The sequence below is a fragment of the Pempheris klunzingeri genome, chromosome 1 (genome assembly GCF_042242105.1).
Source record: "Pempheris klunzingeri isolate RE-2024b chromosome 1, fPemKlu1.hap1, whole genome shotgun sequence".
Classification (NCBI taxonomy): domain Eukaryota; kingdom Metazoa; phylum Chordata; class Actinopteri; order Acropomatiformes; family Pempheridae; genus Pempheris; species Pempheris klunzingeri.
In genome coordinates this window covers 14,944,758-14,963,148 of record NC_092012.1, presented here as the reverse complement: position 1 = coordinate 14,963,148, position 18,391 = coordinate 14,944,758, and positions in this window count along the sequence as shown.

Genomic DNA, 18,391 nt, shown 5'->3' with positions numbered 1-18,391 from the left:
AAACATGTTAATTCAAAGACCATGCAGAGAAAAGAGCTAGAGATGGAGAATAATAGACATATTAAGTGTCCAGTTTAGACTTGTAATAAGTCCAATATCAGTTATTCAGAGACCTGATTAATGGCAGGGCAGTTTGTGGATGAAACAGGCCAGGCCCTTTGAGACAACCCTGGGAAAACAGAGCAGTACACACATACAGCTAACAGTGATGGACACTATAGAGGAAGAGCGGTCTATATCTTAACAGAAAGGTTGCAAGTATTCATGCAAGAAACTGACATAATTGAGTTTCACATTAAACTTCTAAGTCAAGCTAAATAAATTCTAACTGTTGTAGCCAAGGTACAGTAACACTTAACTGCTGTGTTAAGACTTTTTTGAATTCTACCAAAGAGTATTTTGTCTTTATTCTAGGGAAGGCAAGCAGGCCTCTTTCTCTTAAGATCACAGGACATGCAAAGGAATGTAGTGGCTCAAAAAGATCTTTTATGTGTTGCACTAAAATGCAAAAAGTATCTGAAGTTCTAAATGTGAACCCAGGCGTGTGTTAGAAGTTGAGTGTCTTTGATAACCACATTGAATTGGTGAGATCAGCATCAGACAATTGGTCTGAAGCAAAACCACCGTCAGAGAGAATTAAGGTCATTCATTAGAATTTAGAAATCAGTCAAATAATTTGGCAAATTTAGAAAGGAACAAGTCGAGTGAAATACCTATTACAGCCAAGAAGGAAACAAGAAAAGGCTAGAGTTGATGATTATACAGTATATAGGATGTGAGATAAGCAGAAAGGCAAGTATTTATGAAATCAGTTTGTTAGATAGCAGACCAGGGTGTTTTATCAAGCTTCACCAGAGCAGGTATAGATGTATAGATGTAGACAACATGAAAAAGTAACACATTTTGTAAAATGTTACAGATAGGCTAACTAAGCTAAAGAGGGAAATGGAGAAGTTGTGATTATTTGGAAATGGTTGCTACATCAGTGTCATTTATTAATTCACAGCAGCATCTCAGTTGAGTTTTTGTAGTGTTCCAGCTCATAAAGGGACACGGGAACACAATGAGGTGAAAAGCTTCAAATTTTGGGGATAAACAACATTGAGATTAATATATGATAATCAGAAAAGAGCGAGGTGCCAGAGTTCAAACAGAAATGTTTTTTTTGAAAAAATTACGTGACTTTTATAGTAGAAATTAGGAGCAGAAGAGAGAACGACAGCTTGACTCCAGCGCAAAGTACAACACAAAAAAAAAGCCAATCAGAATAGAAATATATCATTCCTACTCCTATAATTCCATGAAAGGATGTTTATAATGTGTAAGTAAAACAATACAGACATTACACGTAAGACTGGCTGGTTAGTTGGTCCTTATTTGCACATTACAATATAAAGTAAACAACATCTAGATTTTAACAGTTAATTTTGATGCCTGTAATCGAAACAGGAGAGTATTAGGAAATATCTAAAATTTTTTAAAAACATGGCCTGCGCTTTCTTCTGTGTAATAGCCTGAGATATTGACCTTTTCAATACTTGTTATCCTTTTGCAAAAAATTGCAAAAGAATGTAAACAAATTAATTTAAACATAATAAAAAGAACAGACATTACAACTACAGTCAAATAAACAAAACAAGGAATAAAAACTGAAATAAATAAACAAAATAAATAAATAAACAATTAAAAAAAAGACAAACATATGAAATAATAACAGCTTGAAAAATGTCAGATCTTCAAATTTTGCATGGGGCTTCTGTTTGGTAAGATTCAGGTTAGCAAATGAATTGAATTCAACTCTTCCACATGTTTGATCCAAGAACATCATTTGGAAAAAGATTTTTAATGTTCCTTGTTTGTCCGTGTTGTGGTTTGACGCTAGCAACAATTATGTCCTTTAACTTTTCCTGAAGCCACTCCTGTCTTTCTCCCACTTGTTTGTGTTCCCGAACGTTGTGCATGAGCTGTACCTCACTGATGGTTCTCTTTCTGTAGAAATACAAAATACCAGTGTTACTCCAGGGGAATCAGTTAATAAGAACTCATCAATGGGTTATTTATTTTCACTTTTTACAAATTCTAAACAGAATTTACCTCAGTGGTTTAGCCTCTATGTGTAAACTGGCGAAGAGGAGTATCAGAATCAATGTTTCCAAGCGCCTAAATAAAAGCATGTTGAGTAACTGAAACAAATTAAATCAAATAATGGTTAGAAAACATATTTCACTGCCTCCAACTTCAGCTTTTTTTTAACATATCCAATTGTACAATGATGTATTTTAATGCTGACCCACTGTCATGCCATTCTTACCAGATTTTCTGTCTTTATATCCAGGAAAAAGTTTGGCAGGTTTTGCTGAGAAAGTACTGTATCAGCGCGGCGAAGAAGTCAAACTTGTTGATCAGTCATTCGTGCGAGGAAGGTTCTCTCCTTTATATACAGTGAAGCCCTCCCCTGGTCATCAATGAGCCATTTTCATGGTTGATGTTGATGTCACTTTTCCAATGCATCGATGGGGACAGGCATCTGCATGACACCACCTCCACCACCACTCACTACTAACTCACCTTTCAACACCTCTGCAAAGTGCCCCGTTTGTCACACTGTTATTGAACTTGTTCCATTTTCACTCTTCATGGTGATTAAGGAGACTTTTGTTCTGAAACAGATAAAACATATGAAACACATCACTTTATTGCTCAGGATATCTCTAATTAGATATGTCTCATGCAGAGAGACTGCAGTGAAAACATATCCTCTTTGAAATGGCAATGACTGTCAAGCTTAATTTATTAGCAATGCAATTTATTTTATGGTTCACCTCATGCAAGCATCTAAAGGTCGTGAGGAGGTGCAACTGGGCCAGCCAGAAGGGAGAGAACCGAAGAGACCAAACTGGTGCTGATTAATAGTTATTTTGAACCAGAGGAGATCTCTGCCTCTACTATTTGGTGCAGGATGTTCACAGAGTTGGGAGACTGCACCTGCTCTTTGACTGTATTTCTACAGATCATCACTCAGAGTTCTCCCACACTCTCCAAACTATCTAAGTCACACTGCAGAGCCTGTCGATACCTTTATGTTGCATCAGCTGTGGAACTGACACAGGCATCTGGTCGTTATCGAATGTAAAAAACTGATTAGTCACCTCATAGGAAACGAGTGTCATTTTGGTGTGAATTTCTACGTATTTTCTCATCTAAAAGAATTCAGCTGCACACTTGTTTGACAGTGTATGAAAAAAAACATCCTTTGAAAAAACATACAGTTTGTTAACTTTTTAAATGCATAGCATTGCACTTGTATGATGTACGGGTTGTGGATAACCTTGTCACAGTGTCACAAGATGCATTAGGTAACCATGAAAGACATTTTCTAAATGTGGCAGAGGAATGGCTATGCAATGACTGAAAGAATAGGTGCCACAGAAGGACCTATATCTTTCTGTCATTAAGGTTGCCAGCACAATATGCAATGTATTTACAGTGTCCTCTGGCAATACGATTCAAGCTATACTATTTCTTTTAGGGAGGTGTTAATTTCATTTTTACATTTCAGTGTGATGGTTTAATTCACTAACATTTGTACTGAGTGTTGGGAACCTGATCTTCCACAGAAATCCATATATGGTTGTTATAACAGGCCAGTACACCTGGCTCAGGCTGGTCCTCCTCTGGGAGAAACAAAAGGGTAAAGTACATGTAGGGCCATATAGTTGATGCTGACCTGTGTCTTTATCAGCTCTCTCCATCATGCACGTAAACAGCACTCAGCACCAGCTGTGATTTCAACCAGGCTAGATTTTTTGTACATGTGAAGTGTACTCAACTGAGCAGCTCTCATTACTTCATGCGGTCGCGATGTGAGCCATCTCAGTAATGGTATGCAGCTGGTGTGCAAGAGGACTTGACAGAGATTGATGGGAAGAATTGCACACAAATCATTAACTTGGGTCACCCCCATGTCACAAAGAAAGTAATGCACATAAAAATTACCCATCTCTTTGAACTATATATAAGTGTATAGGCTGTAAATAGGCTGCCTCTATACATATACAAGTTTTGAAAGCGTTTTTGTTGATTTTCAGATGATTATATTCACAATTTTTTCTGTTCATTTAGTGTTTTGTCATACCTGTTTTGTTCTGCTCTGTATAATTTTGGAATAACAATTAAGAAAGTAAGTAGAATCCAATTTAATTCATTTTATATGTAATGAGATATGTTTTTTGAATGTATACTTTTAAAGAAAATCCATATTCACTTCCTCTGTATTGTACGTTTAAAGGTATGGAAGGACACGAGGGTCATATAATGCTTTCCCAGAAATCTATAAAAGGAGTTACTTTTTTCATGAAATGAGGTCACCTCACTTGAAGATATCCTGTAACGAAATAGGATATATTTAGATTGTCGACATCATCCCACCATTGCCTGTTAAACCAAACAAACACATAGACTACATATCTAAATCATTCCGTTTGAATAACAATTTATTGCTTATGAAGGAGGTAGAATCCAGTGAAGCAATAAATCATTCAGATGTGTGTGCATCCAAGTCTTCTTGGAGCTACTCAACAGTTTCTTTGCCAACCCAAATGTTTTTATTCCTCCATGAAACAGATTTGCAGGGATACTGACTGCCAGTCTTGTCAGTGCCATTTTATGTTGATACCCACACTCACATCAATCCATCACATACTCCTGTGATGACCATCTGACTACCCGGCACAGGTGGTGGTGGTGTCAAGTTAGTAGTTAGTATCTCTTCACTGTTGTGCACATAGAGCACTGAGTCCACAAACTACAAAGGGAGAGCCAGGGGCCAGGGCCCACAGAGAGCTGCTCAGTTTTTGTTCATTATCATCATAACCATCCCTATCATTCTTGTAGACAATATTAAAACTATCAATATGGTAATCTCTGATTAACTCCTCAACATAACCCCCCCCTTCTCTCTTAAAAGGGGAAGTCCACCAATTTCTATTTGTTAAGTGACTCAGTTACCACAATCACCACAATCTTGTGTACCTAAAGTGTTCCCCACTATTTGATCAACTGGAAATATTGTATTCTGTCTGGTGTGAAATGCTTATTTAAATTTCCCCAAAGTTACTTAACTTAACGTAACTTAACTTAACATAGTTGGTATCCTTGGAAAGTTTTGGATTTCTGCTAGAATTCAAAATAAACTTCTGTACGACTTGTTTTGTGAGCTGAACAAGATGTGAAGCCTGAGTAAGTGAGGTTTAAAGGCCAAATGCTCTGGTCTGTGGTGAAAAGTGGCAGTCGGAGAAGAAAGGAGCAAAGCAAAAACATTCATATAGAAAACTGACACAACAAAGGTAAATCTGTTCCAGCAGTCAGAGAGAATAGAGCTATTGTAAAACCTTTATTTATCCAGGGAAGTTAAGTGTGTACACATGCTCTTTTTTAGTTTATGCTCTGCTGGACATTCACACAGTTATACTTTTACATCTGAAAGCTCCCATGCATGACCTGTTTTTTTTCCTACTATTGTCCATGAAACTTTCCAGCTTTAGAGGTGTATCCTTGTTAGGGCCTTGTGTTGGGCCATCATTATTTATCTTAGACATGTTGTTGTTTGTTCAGCATTCCAACAGTATGCCACTGTAGTGATACAGTACAGACGAGCATGTTCATAAAAAAACAATAAAACATATTTTCCCAAAACTGCATATAATGATTTAAGGATTCATCCACAAGAGGTCACTGTGATCCAACACTTCAGGTAGGCAGAACAAAACTCACTATAACTCCTTTTTAACCAAGTTGTTGTTAAAATACTATGTTGGAAAGATTACTAAAGTCTGCAGAAAATCCCTGACTTAATAATTTGCACTTCAATATTTAAGAAGAATTGATATAGTAGACTAATATGGAAACACAGAAAGGGGTGATAAATAGATGAAATCAGGGTTCAGAAGGTACAATCACAATATTTTTTTAATTGTTGCCATTTTATATGACTTTGCACAAATAACTCTGGTTCTGCATTGGTTTATCCATTTGTGGGTTTGTATTTTGGGATTTTATTTTGTCATAGGACATAGTTACATAGGACAAACAGGCATTAAGAAACACAAGGCAATATAAGGATATCATTTAAAAGGAAGGACAGCTTTCTCTTTTTCATTAATTTTATTATTATTGCCTATCTTTTTTTTTTTTTTAACCACCTGATCGGAGACTACCTATACCTTAACAGGAGCAATGGCATGAATAACATTTGTACTTTTAGAAGTGAAATTATCCATAAGGTTACTGACTGAGTTCCAAGCAAGGGCAAGGGTGGAAGAGAAAGCATGACTCAATGACTGACTGGTGTTTCCGGAGATATACAGTTTTCTGATTAATTCTGATTGAAGGTTTGTGTGCACAGATAGTCATCGCACAGGAAAAACAGGAGTGATCAGAAAGAACATCAGTCACCACTGCTAATCAGAAAATGCTTCCATTACCAAGACACACTATGACTGTGCACCCTGTACATGTGCAGATTTGCATATGATTTGCATTTATATATTAGTCAATGTAAAGCCATATAGTTGGACTCTACTGAGCAATTGGGTATATTAAAAATATAATATAATAGTGTGAGTGTGTAGCTGCATTTAAACAGACTTGAATAAATGTGTTAAAATGAAATTAGATGAAAGATGAAACAGCCATGAAGGCTTTAGAAAATCTTACAAACCCTACTGGAATCAATATTTGCAGACCTTATGGGACAATCTAAGAACAGCACAAACACCTATCTGAGAGCAGGGCTGAAGCTAAAGTTTAAGAGACGACTAACTAAATTTGATAAGAGGTTACGCACTGTGAAACACATCTTTGATAGAGGTCTCATAACCCTCAACAGTTTTGGAATGAGAGTAAGCCCCAGAAAGTCCAGGGAAATACCCATGGAAGTAAAACTAGAGAATGGTGAGTGTAGCTCTGTTTGGGGACTGTTTTACTAAAGTGGAAACAGGAATTTGCGGATTTGTTGTTTGATGAGGTGAGGCAATAACTAGTTTAAAGGAGGTAATGGACTCTGAAATGAAAGCTAATGTAAATAATCCTAATCCATTCTACCCATAAATGTGAACTGGAAAAAGCTACTGGAACTGACAACATTTCTTAAAAAGTATTGAAGTCACCAAAGTTGTTTAATGGACTATATGAGCTGTTTCAATCTTGTTTTATAGTGTTACTGTTCCTACACAATGGCACAAATCCATCATTAAACCTAAACCCATTTCTTCAAAATATGATCCCAAGCTGCCACTCAGGTATAGTTGTATAAGTCTCATAAGCTCAGTATATAAATTGAATTCCTCACTTTTAAACTGCAGACTTTTAGACCACCTTGGGAGGACAGGTTTGATTGTAGATGAGGAAAATGGATTTAGAAAAGCCAGAGCATGTATTGATCATATATTTATATAAAATATACAGTCACTCCCATTGTGAAGAATTACAGAGAATAGGTTTACATTTGTTTGCTTCATCCATTTCAAGAAAGCATTTGACTGGATTAATAGCGATCTTCTGCAATATAAATTGTTGTTGCAAAATAAGGTGTTAATGGGAAGTTATATCATGAAGTCTCTTTATCAAGCACCTGTTGCCTGCAGTCGGGTTAATGAATACACAGCTGGATGGTTGTCCCAATAATTTGGTGTGAAGCTTTTCTGGGAAAAGATCACAAACTTACTTCAACTTTGGCAATTAGTAGAGATGTGGGAACATCAGACATAAGAATTAAATACTTCAGCTTTGGAGTAGGCTTGTAAAGATGTCTGATCAGAGACTTACTAAGGATATTTAATTGGGACTTCACATTTTCATCCCTGGGTTAATGAGATGAAATCCTCATTTTATATGAACGATTTGTCGTTCATTTTCCCCAACAGACTACTTTGAGGTATCCAAGAGATTGGGAACAAAATGTTCCTTGTGTATAGAGAAAAATAGCCTGTGGATATATGGCATAAACGAAAATTGCAATCCTTTTGTTTAATAAAGAATAGCTACAGCGTACAACCTCGAGTACAACCTCAACCTGAAGTACAATTTAAACAAAAGATCCTTGTGTGCACACTTGTGTACAGGAAGACTGCCACTAGCCCTACAGACCAGCAGGCTTGATGCCACTTCATGTGAACTAGATGAACTTGAAAACAAGCTTAATTTTTTGTTCAGCTGTCCCGTTTAGAATGCAAGAAATGTTCTTTTTTGGAAAATGTCCTCCACTTTTGCAGATTACTGATTATGAAAAAAATGAGTCATGTTTTAGGAAGGAAACTTTTTTTATTGGATTTTTTCTCTGCCAAGCTCAGGAGAGAAGGCAGAATATTTTGTTTAAGACCGAGCTGTAAAATAGAATAAAATAATTTTGTAATTAAATCAAAAGTAATGAAATGTTTTAATACTGCAACTGTAATTCTGGTGACTTGTAAACCCATGATGGTTGGGCTCATTATGTGCATGACACAAAAATCAATCAATCATTTGCATTCACTGTATTTAGTGAGTAGCATCTTCAGTGGAAGTGGAAGTGAAAACTGCCAGGTTGCTTTACCTATAAACAATTTGCATAATCAAAGGGCTCATCCAACAAATAAACTACCCAATGGTTCTGCTATACAATAAATGGTCTGGTAAGTCAAATAAGGGCAGGCAGGACCGGATAAGTGACGGGTGCAGTGGAGGAGTCACATAGGTTAAGCAGTGTCTGCTTTGAGATGAAATGAAAAATGTCAGAGCAGCATTGTCTGAGGTTAAAACAGTGCAAAAAGAGAATGCAGAAAATACTGCTGTGCTGTACTGACATCTACTTTTAGATGAAGTGAAAAACACCTCCTGGTGGGCTTCTCCAGCAGCTCTTGATATTCGGAGGAAGGCTTACATTCAGGTCCCATGTGGTTTGATATGAGTGAACTACAAAGACAGGGAGAGGGTTTTATAACAAATGGAATCTAAAGTGGAAGAGGTGTATCCATGTGTATAAATAAGTGAGTGATTTAGTTGAGCCACAATGCGTTTTAGCTGTCATTGCCAAATAATTTGCTTTATAATGTGCAGTGTTGCAGGTCTCACTGCATTTTCCTGTTCACTTCTTTGTACTACACTTTCTCGGATTCATACATTTTATGCTACATGGTACCGTCTCATACTATTCAAATGCTGGTGATTGCTTCTGATTCCCAAGTAATACATGTTGATGCGCTTTGTTATGCTTTCAGACATATTGGAATGCATTTGTGGAAGAGAAATGCATTAAAGTTTTTTTTCTGCCCTAAGGACAAACAATTATTTTGAATAAAAATGAGCAACAACAACGGCAAAAAAACCCCACTTTAACAGCAAAATGCTGCTAAGGCCATGAAGATTGCTGGAGGAAATGAGAAAGGACTTAAAATGCCTCTTCATTAATTTACAGTCATCGTGTCACTGAGGCTCAGTGCATGTGCTCAATTTACAAAATCCACATTATTTCCTTGCAGGAACAGAAATCTGTGCGCAAGTTATTGCATCACTCTCATTAAGTGATTTTAAAAGATGTTAAATGTGCTCATTCATCACTGATGCTACACCCAACTATTGTAAACTGCCTGCTACTTGCTAAAGCAGATAGTTCACTCCAGATTGCAGATTAAATAAGTATTCACTGACCACAAGGGTGGTCTGACAGCTACCACTTGTCCAAAAAAGGGTTTTCATATTTTTGTTTGGGTCTGGGCCTCCCAGATGTTACCTTGATAATGGTAATGTGTACTGACTCTAACGGAGCCACCGCTGTGCAAGCAAAATGGCAGAGTTGGCTCACTAACCCACTTTTCCTGCTGTGTGAGATGCAGACTGTAGACCTTACATTGGTCTGTAAGAGAAACTACCTGTGGAGGCAGCAGCTAATGACAGAGTGAGCCAATGGTTCACACCTGTGGATGAAAAAATGTATAAGTCAGATATGCTGGTGTTATAAAGATTTAATTTTTGCCTCCTACATAAGAACACTTCTGCTTGATTACATCATATCCTGTGGCCTTTCTGGTTTATTTGGCAGATCTGTGGAGCAGAACCATACGGCCAGAGATACAGAGCTGATTATGGGCTAGAATGGTTGACAGAAGATTTTTCTTCTTTCCTCTTTTCTTTTTCTTCAGAGGACAGTCTAAGGTTTGCTTAGTTTAGCATAAAGACTGGGCTGGGCTGACTGTCCAAATGTAAAACATTTCAGCCTACTAGCACCTTTAAAGCTCACTTAAGGGTGTAATATTATGTTTGCTTGAAAAAAAACCGTAAAAATGATAATGAAAAGATGGGTGCTGGGCTATTTCTTATTTCCAGTCTTTCTACTGAGTTAACTGTTTCTGACTGTAGCCGATAGTGGTGTCGATTTTATCTAACTCTTGGCAAGAAAAGTGCTTCCTAAGATGTAGAACTATTTGTTTAAGTTCAGTTTGAGTCTATGTGTCCTCTGTTACAAATGTTGCCTTACAGTCAATCACAGGTGGCATAAAAGAGACATATATTTGCGTGTGTGTTTTTGCTTGCTGTTTATTGGAGAAGTTATTTATAAGATTTACATATATATTTCAAAGTGGTAAACCCACACACACACACACACACACTTGTCTTTCTTGAAGTCTGCTGTTATTAAGCCTGTATCATAGTAGCTCAGTCTAACTTGAAAATACATTAAAAACAACAACAACAAAAGCAGATTAGTAAGGCACTGTTTGAAATAAAAAACCCCAGGATTGTTCTCGCTGGTGTTCTGCATCACATATTGATTTTCTCTCAAATTTATTTACAGACACTGGTGCATTGCTTGGAGCCCAAAATCAAATTCATGGGAGTCCAAATGAAATTCATGGGAAAATAGTGGTTCCAGACTCTAATTAGTTGTGATCAGTGCACAGTTAGAACACAATTTAGGGAGTGATTGATTTGCTACCCTCTCATGCACTGTAACATTCTTTTTAAGAAATCGCCATCTCAAGTCTTGATTGGTCCATGTGTTTTGTAGCCACAAAGAGCCCTACTTTGTCTAATGTAAATAGCACAGATGGCACATTGTTTGTAGACAAGTTTACATTCAGATAATTCATACACTAACTGCTGTGCAAAAATGTGAAAGTTCCAATTTAGAGCAGTTATTTGGCAATGTTTGGTGGTGGGCGCTATCCTCTGTTTACACTCCTGAACAAAGCTATGAACAGACACAGCTTGTGTGTGATTCACCATTTGAAGCCATGAGCTTTTTATCATTTGGAACATTTATAAATTTTAAAGTGCATACATTTGATACTCTCAGCTCGTTTCCAGCTTCCCCACAAATGGCTTGTGGAGCATACCTTCCTTCAAAAGTCTTTCAAAAAAGCAAAATTTATCTAAATTTCTTCCTAGCAAAATTTACATGTGACAACTCCTTTTAAATGGAGCTGGAAGCTTCTTCTTTCTGGCCAATAAATATTTAATGCAGAGAAAGGTTTGCTTTAATAAAATATAGTGCAGGCCAGTCAAAGGCATGTTGGTCCAAGAGTGTCTTTGGGGAGCTTCTGTTGCTTCTGTGAAAGAAAAATCTGCCTGTGAATACTAAAAGGGACAATAAGAAAGCAGGGAGAAAGACAGGGAGGGAAAGAGTGAGAGGGAGAGATTCGACTGCATATTTATGTGGGAAGTTTAAAAAGAAACCAGTTTTGATAGCTGATAATTTTGTTTTCTGTACAGATTGTGCTTCTGTTGTAAATGTCCACAGGCCTAGTTAGGCCTTGATCAGACAGAGCACTTTTAGCAGATTACAAAATGCGAGGCACACAACATCGCCTTTTTTGTTTAAGCCTATTATTCTGAAAAAGAGCAGCTTGCTGTGTCTGTTTTTTTATTGCAAGGCAGCCACCTCACTTCAAACGGGCATAAATTACCTCAAAATCAGTGTAGTGATTAGCAAGCTATATATGTGCTATATATTTATATTGACACACATTATTTTCACTATGTTGTTGGTGTGATTACAATGATCTCTCACTGAGTTTTGAGCTAGCTAGCTCAGCTAGTTGGCTCGTATTTGTATTATTTGTTTTCTTTGCTTTTTCAGCACAAATGGAAAAATACAACGTTAGAGCACATCACAACTGGCCTGTCAATTCAACTGACTGGACGATGGGAAGAAACACAAATGATTTTTGGGGTTTTTCTGCTCTCAGTCAAAGCTTTTTAATTCCAGGTGTTAGGGGGGCTTCTGCAAAAACACAAGGTGCATAGAGCAGAAAAATGCAAGGCACTCAGCAATGGAAAAGCAGCATATGAAACGCTTCACATTCAGTGAATAGAATCACAAAAAGCAACTCCAGGCTGCTAAAAAATCAGGGCCTTAAAGGTTATATATGCTTTTTAGCATCTCAGACCAAGACAAATGTGCATCTATTATTTTCACATTGGTTATAATGTGTGCCTCAAAACTTTGTACAGTCACTTAACTCAACCAATAAAAGCAAACAATGAGCATTTCAAGTGTGGTCAGCTGGTTTGTTGCAGTTTGTACACAACACTACACTATATGCCACATGAGGGACTCAAGCTACCAATTGCATACAATGTTATGAAAGATTCAGGTAAAGCTGAACTGGGATGGGAACACAAACAGAGACACGCAGGCAAGACTGGTTAAGTGAAAGGCATTTTACAGAGAAAAAGGTTAAATAACAGACTTACAGTTTGAATGGTTTTACAGGCAGACTCAAACACTCACTAGAGGTTTGACAGGGTCCCACAATGTGAATGGAACTTCAAAAGAACATTCTGGTACTACCCACTGAAGATTTAAAAGTTGCTAAGAGGCGGCATCTGTGGAAATTGCGAAAGGTTCAACTTTTTGCACCTTTCTTCTGGCAGGAACAACTTGGAGACAACTAATCACACCGGTGCTGATTCCCTAAGGAAATTCAACTATTCAAAAGTACTTTAACCCTTTAATGCCTGAACCATGAAAAAATTGCCAGAAAATTCAAATTTCTTTGAAACTGGAGTGTTTGTTGAACCTTCTGACAAATTACAAAAAAAAAAAATTAAGTTTAAAAAGTCTTAATTTGTATCGTTTTTGCTACACCCGGCAGTTTTGTGCAATTTATTGCTCACAGTTTGTTCATCTTAAACAAACAGAAACATATAAAACACAGATAAGATACAAAAAAACAAAAAATATCACACTGATGATGTAGAGGTCTCAAAAACTCAAGTATCAAATATGATACACTTGGCGTTAAAGGGTTAAACAAAATGGAGGAAAACTGGTCATCGGCCTCCTTGTTCAGTATGATGAAACTTATACGAGCTATTGGGACTTGAATATGAAAACCAAAGCAGTCATTTCCCTGAGTGACGTGATTTACATGCTCAATGCTAAACAGGCCAACAAACCAGCAATCCATATGTGAACATGAGGTAAGGCTGGCACATAACCGACACACGGGAGGTCAGAACGTTGGTAACAGTTTGTTTCGGTGCCAACAGGAAACAGGAACATGCATGCAAAATAAGGCAGCATAATCTGGCAGAAATAGTTGGTATATACTGTATGCTGGGCCTTACACTGCATTCACACCACATCATTCAGACCGTTATCACAAGCAGCCAAGTGGGAAACATGGTTCACATCAGCCTCCTGGTAATAACTCTGAGTTTCAAAATTGCAGCAAAGCCACAATCACTGGCAGTGACATCTACATAAAATGAACAGCACTTTTACAAACCAGTCACATAATTCAAAAGGAGGCATGGTATTGTATTTGGTTTCACTTTTTAACAAATATGCAAGTCAACAAATTCATTATTCAAATGGTGCGACTCTAAGATCAGCAGTGGGGGCATCCGTCTGGAATAATACATGAACAGGTTTCCTGCTGCGCCCAGTGTGCCGACACTGTGTGGAACAGGAACAGGAATCACTCAGGGCAGAGTTACTGCTGTAATGTGTCTTTACTGCTTTCTCCAAAAAAAATGGATGGGACAGCTGCAGCTGATTCAGAATACCAAAACCACAAAAGTGGATCACATCACTCCAGTCCTCAGATCTTTACATTGGGGCACGTCTGCATACTGCCCCAGGAGTCAAAACTAAACACTGTGAATCAGTTTTTATGCACCAAATATGTTGAGCAAAACTTCAGATCAGTTCAAACTCTCAATTCTTTTAAATCAGGCTTAAGACTTTTTTTTTTCTTATGCCATTGCATTTTAGTCAATTTAATTTGGGGCTATTTACTCATATCTTGCACTGCACTCCAACTGCACGGCAATTTTTATTCCCCCTGTTTTATTCTATTTTATCTTCTATTTCATTTTACTCCTTTAAATTGTTTGTAAAAGTGTATTTTTATGTGGTCTTATGTGACTAAATACTTAAGTAAAGCACTTTAAATGGCCTAGTTGTGGAAGGTTTTATGCAAAACCTTGCCTACTGATCCTTGATTAAATAGTGTGACAACAAATAGGCTTCACTTCTCAACAGCTTATCTATATCTAAAAGCATTTTTCTATAGCATCTCTTAAGGACTTTGCAGAGTCAATACATTGTTTCACTGTGTTCACAGAGTAATGAGAGGACAAGATAGCTTAACACACGCACACAAAAGAAACCAATTAAACCAGGAATCAAGCAATTAATTAATCATACTGTGTATGAATATAATTTCAGGACAACAATAGGAGGCGGGGGAGAGAGCAGTTCAGGATCAAGGATAAAACAGGACATACTGCAAAAAAGCCCGTTAAATCATAAATTCAACCCAACTAATATGCAGCAGGAGAAGAGAGGCTGGAATTATTGTCTCATTTATTTTGGAGCATACACCTAGTCCTGCAGCACCTGGTTTGGACTGAACAGAGGGAGTTACAATAGTCTAGACGAGATGAGATGCATGAATGGATAACCTTCTCCACGTCTGTGAAGGACAGACAGGAGCCTTTAAAGACTGTCCATCCAACCAAAGCTCTGTGTGCAGCAGGCCATTTTTAATGATGGGAATAAATGATTACTTTTGAATTTAAAGAAAAACAAAATCAAAATATTGCAAGTCTGCTTTCTATCTATAAATGTCTTGTTTCACCCTCCTTTAATTATTAACTAACGAAGCAAAACACAGCTTTTGTTTGAAAACCCAATTTGTTCTGATGGCTGTCAGGCTCACCCCATCTGCCCACAAAACAAGAAAAGGAAAATGAACATGTCTTAAGCCATTATGCGAACTGATGTGATGCACATACTCATACTGTATTGTGCTTGAGTTGTATAATTTCTTAATAGCCATACTCACTGCTCTATGACATAGAAAATGTAGGTCATCAGAAATTATTAACACGTTATCAATTATTAACAACCTACAAGTCAGGTTGTTGTTTGTAAGTACAAGCCAGAGTCATCCTGTTTCATGCTGGCATTTATCTGAACATTTACAGTTTGAGCTGCATACTCATTTCAAAAGACCTATGACAGCTGCGCTGAATCTCCTTTTATTCTTTTTGATTAAAAGGTCAGAAAGCTTCTGAATTCCTATTTCAGTTCTTTCAGTTTGTTTTTCTGAACATCAGTTTATTCATACCACAGAAAATTTTGAGTCAAATTCAGTGTTTTCAGTTTCTTTTGTTGACTTAAACAATGACAAATTAAAAAAAAAACTGTAGGATTCAAGGAACTTTATTTGTCATACCAACACACGTTTACACAGAGAATTACATTCTCAGGTCCAAGATTAAATATCAATATAGGGAGACAGTTCAATTGAAAAGTGACATCTTTACGAATGGGGCCCATTTTTCCCATTAACCACTTTTTTGATTCCCGGCTTCCGGTCGAGTGAACGCTGGCGCGACTTCCTGCCGCTGCTCGCCGGTAACTAACTTTTACTCTTTTATGGTCTTGCGATCTAAAAGACTCTGGGTTAAGATAGTTCAGCATTGCTGAGACCCTGATCTGATCGTTTTGGGCCCATGGACAGTCTGCTCGCAGTAAGTGCTTGAGTGTTTAACCTCACAACCCGTGGCGTGTCGCCGGACTTCCACTCCTTACCTGGCTGTTGCTTCCTGCTGGCTACAACCTCCATCCGTCAATCATGTGGATCAACAGACTGGCTGTCTGGTGTGTCCTCGTTTGGATTGTCCTATCCACTATACTAGGACCATCGTCAGCCCTTCTCCAATTCACCGCTGCTGAGCTCCTCCAGCTGCGTTTCCACCTGTATGATCCACCGCCGGTGCTGCACCTCTTCCCGGACATCGTTCGCCTCCCCCGTCGGAAATATATCCACCGCGGGTCCCGCCGGAGCACCTACATCAACGACTCCTCGGCCATCAACTCCATCTGGTCCACAACTCGACGTCCGCGGAGAAAACCCAGCAGGAAAGCGAACTGCGGTGCGTTAGCCTACCTAGCCAGGTCAGCTAGCCTTGTCACCACCTCCGATCGCAGCGACGTCAGTTTCGGATTATTCAACATCCGCTCGCTCACGGGCAAAGGACTTCTCCTCCGGGACCTCCTCCTCGACCGTAAACTGGATTTTTTGTGCTTGACAGAGTCATGGCAGCAACCAAACGACTTTTCCCAGCTAAATGAGTCCACACCACCTGGGTTTGTTTACACCTGTCAGCCCCGCCTCACCGGTTGAGGAGGAGGTCTCGCGATAATCCACTGCGAGAAATGGAGGGTCTCGCCAATCTCCGTTCCAAAATTCAACTCATTTGAATCATTGGTCCTACAGGTGAATGGACCAACACCAACTGTAATTGCCACTGTTTATCGTCCACCCAAGCACAACAAGGATTTTATTGATGAACTTTCCTCCCTTCTCACTCTCCTCTGCCCTCTCTCCCCCAACGTTATTGTGCTCGGTGATTTTAATATACACATGGACAACATGAATCACATACTCACTATAGATTTTAAATCATGCCTGGACAGTTTTGGCTTTCAGCAGCACATACATTTCCCCACCCATTCTAAAGGTCATATCCTTGATCTGGTGTGCTGCTCTGGGGTCTCTCCTTTTAATTGCTCATCAACTCATCTCCCCATCTCTGATCATATGTTCATATCATTCAATATGAATCTAACCATTTCCAAAACTAAACCGACACGTATGATTTCATTTCGTAACATCAAGGACATTGATCTAACAACTCTCACCACTTCCATTGAGTCACTTCCGAGCATTGCCTCCCCATCTACTACAGATGAACTCGTTTCCCACTGCAACAATAGTCTCCACTCTCTGTTGACTTCACTTGCCCCCCTAAAAACCCGGACTGTGTCATTCACCCACTCTGCACCCTGGTTTACATCCCTCAAAGCCAGTCTCCCCTCCCTGTCACCTCTCATCACCACCATCATCCACTCCTCCCTCACCTCTGGTTCAGTCCCACTACCTCTCAAATCTGCTGCAGTAACACCGATTTTGAAGAAACCTGGTTCAGACCCGAACAATTTCAATAACCTTCGTCCTATCTCCAACCTGCCATTCCTCTCCAAAATCCTGGAAAAAACAGTTGCATCTCAAGTCCACTCTCACCTTTCCAATAACAACCTCTATGAACAGTTCCAGTCAGGCTTCCGCACAGAAACAGCCCTTCTCAAAATCACCTACGACCTTTTAATGACAGCAGATTCCGGACTCTTATCCATCCTCATCCTCCTCGACCTGACTGCAGCTTTTGATACCATCTCCCATTCCATCCTTCTCCATAGACTGGCTTCCATTGGCTTATCTGGCACCCCACTTCACTGGTTCATATCATATCTGTCTAGCCGTTCCCAGTTCATTCAGTTAAAAACATTTTCATCCCGTGTTTCAGCCGGTGTTCCCCAGGGTTCTGTCCTTGGACCTATACTTTTCATCATCTATCTCCTCCCCCTTGGCCACATTTTCCGTAAATATAACATCCACTTTCATTGCTATGCAGACGACACCCAGCTCTACCTTTCCACCAAACCCACCTCCTCCCTACCTCCCACCTCCCTCTGTGACTGCCTGCAAGAAATCAACTCCTGGTTCTCCTCCAACTTTCTCAAACTCAACAGTGACAAAACCGAGGTTCTCCTCATTGGTACCAAATCCACCCTCACAAAAGCTAACAGTTTCACCTTCACCATTGCCAACTCCTCTGTCTCCCCCTCCCCTCAAGTAAAAAATCTGGGTGTCGTCCTTGACGGCACTCTGTCTTTTCAAACCCACATCAATAATGTCACCCGGTCAGCATACTTCCACCTACGCAACATTAATCGCCTCCGTCCTTCCCTCACCCCCGCCAGCACCGCCATCCTGGTCCACTCTCTGGTCACCTCCCGTCTGGATTATTGCAACTCACTTCTCTCTGGTCTCCCCCT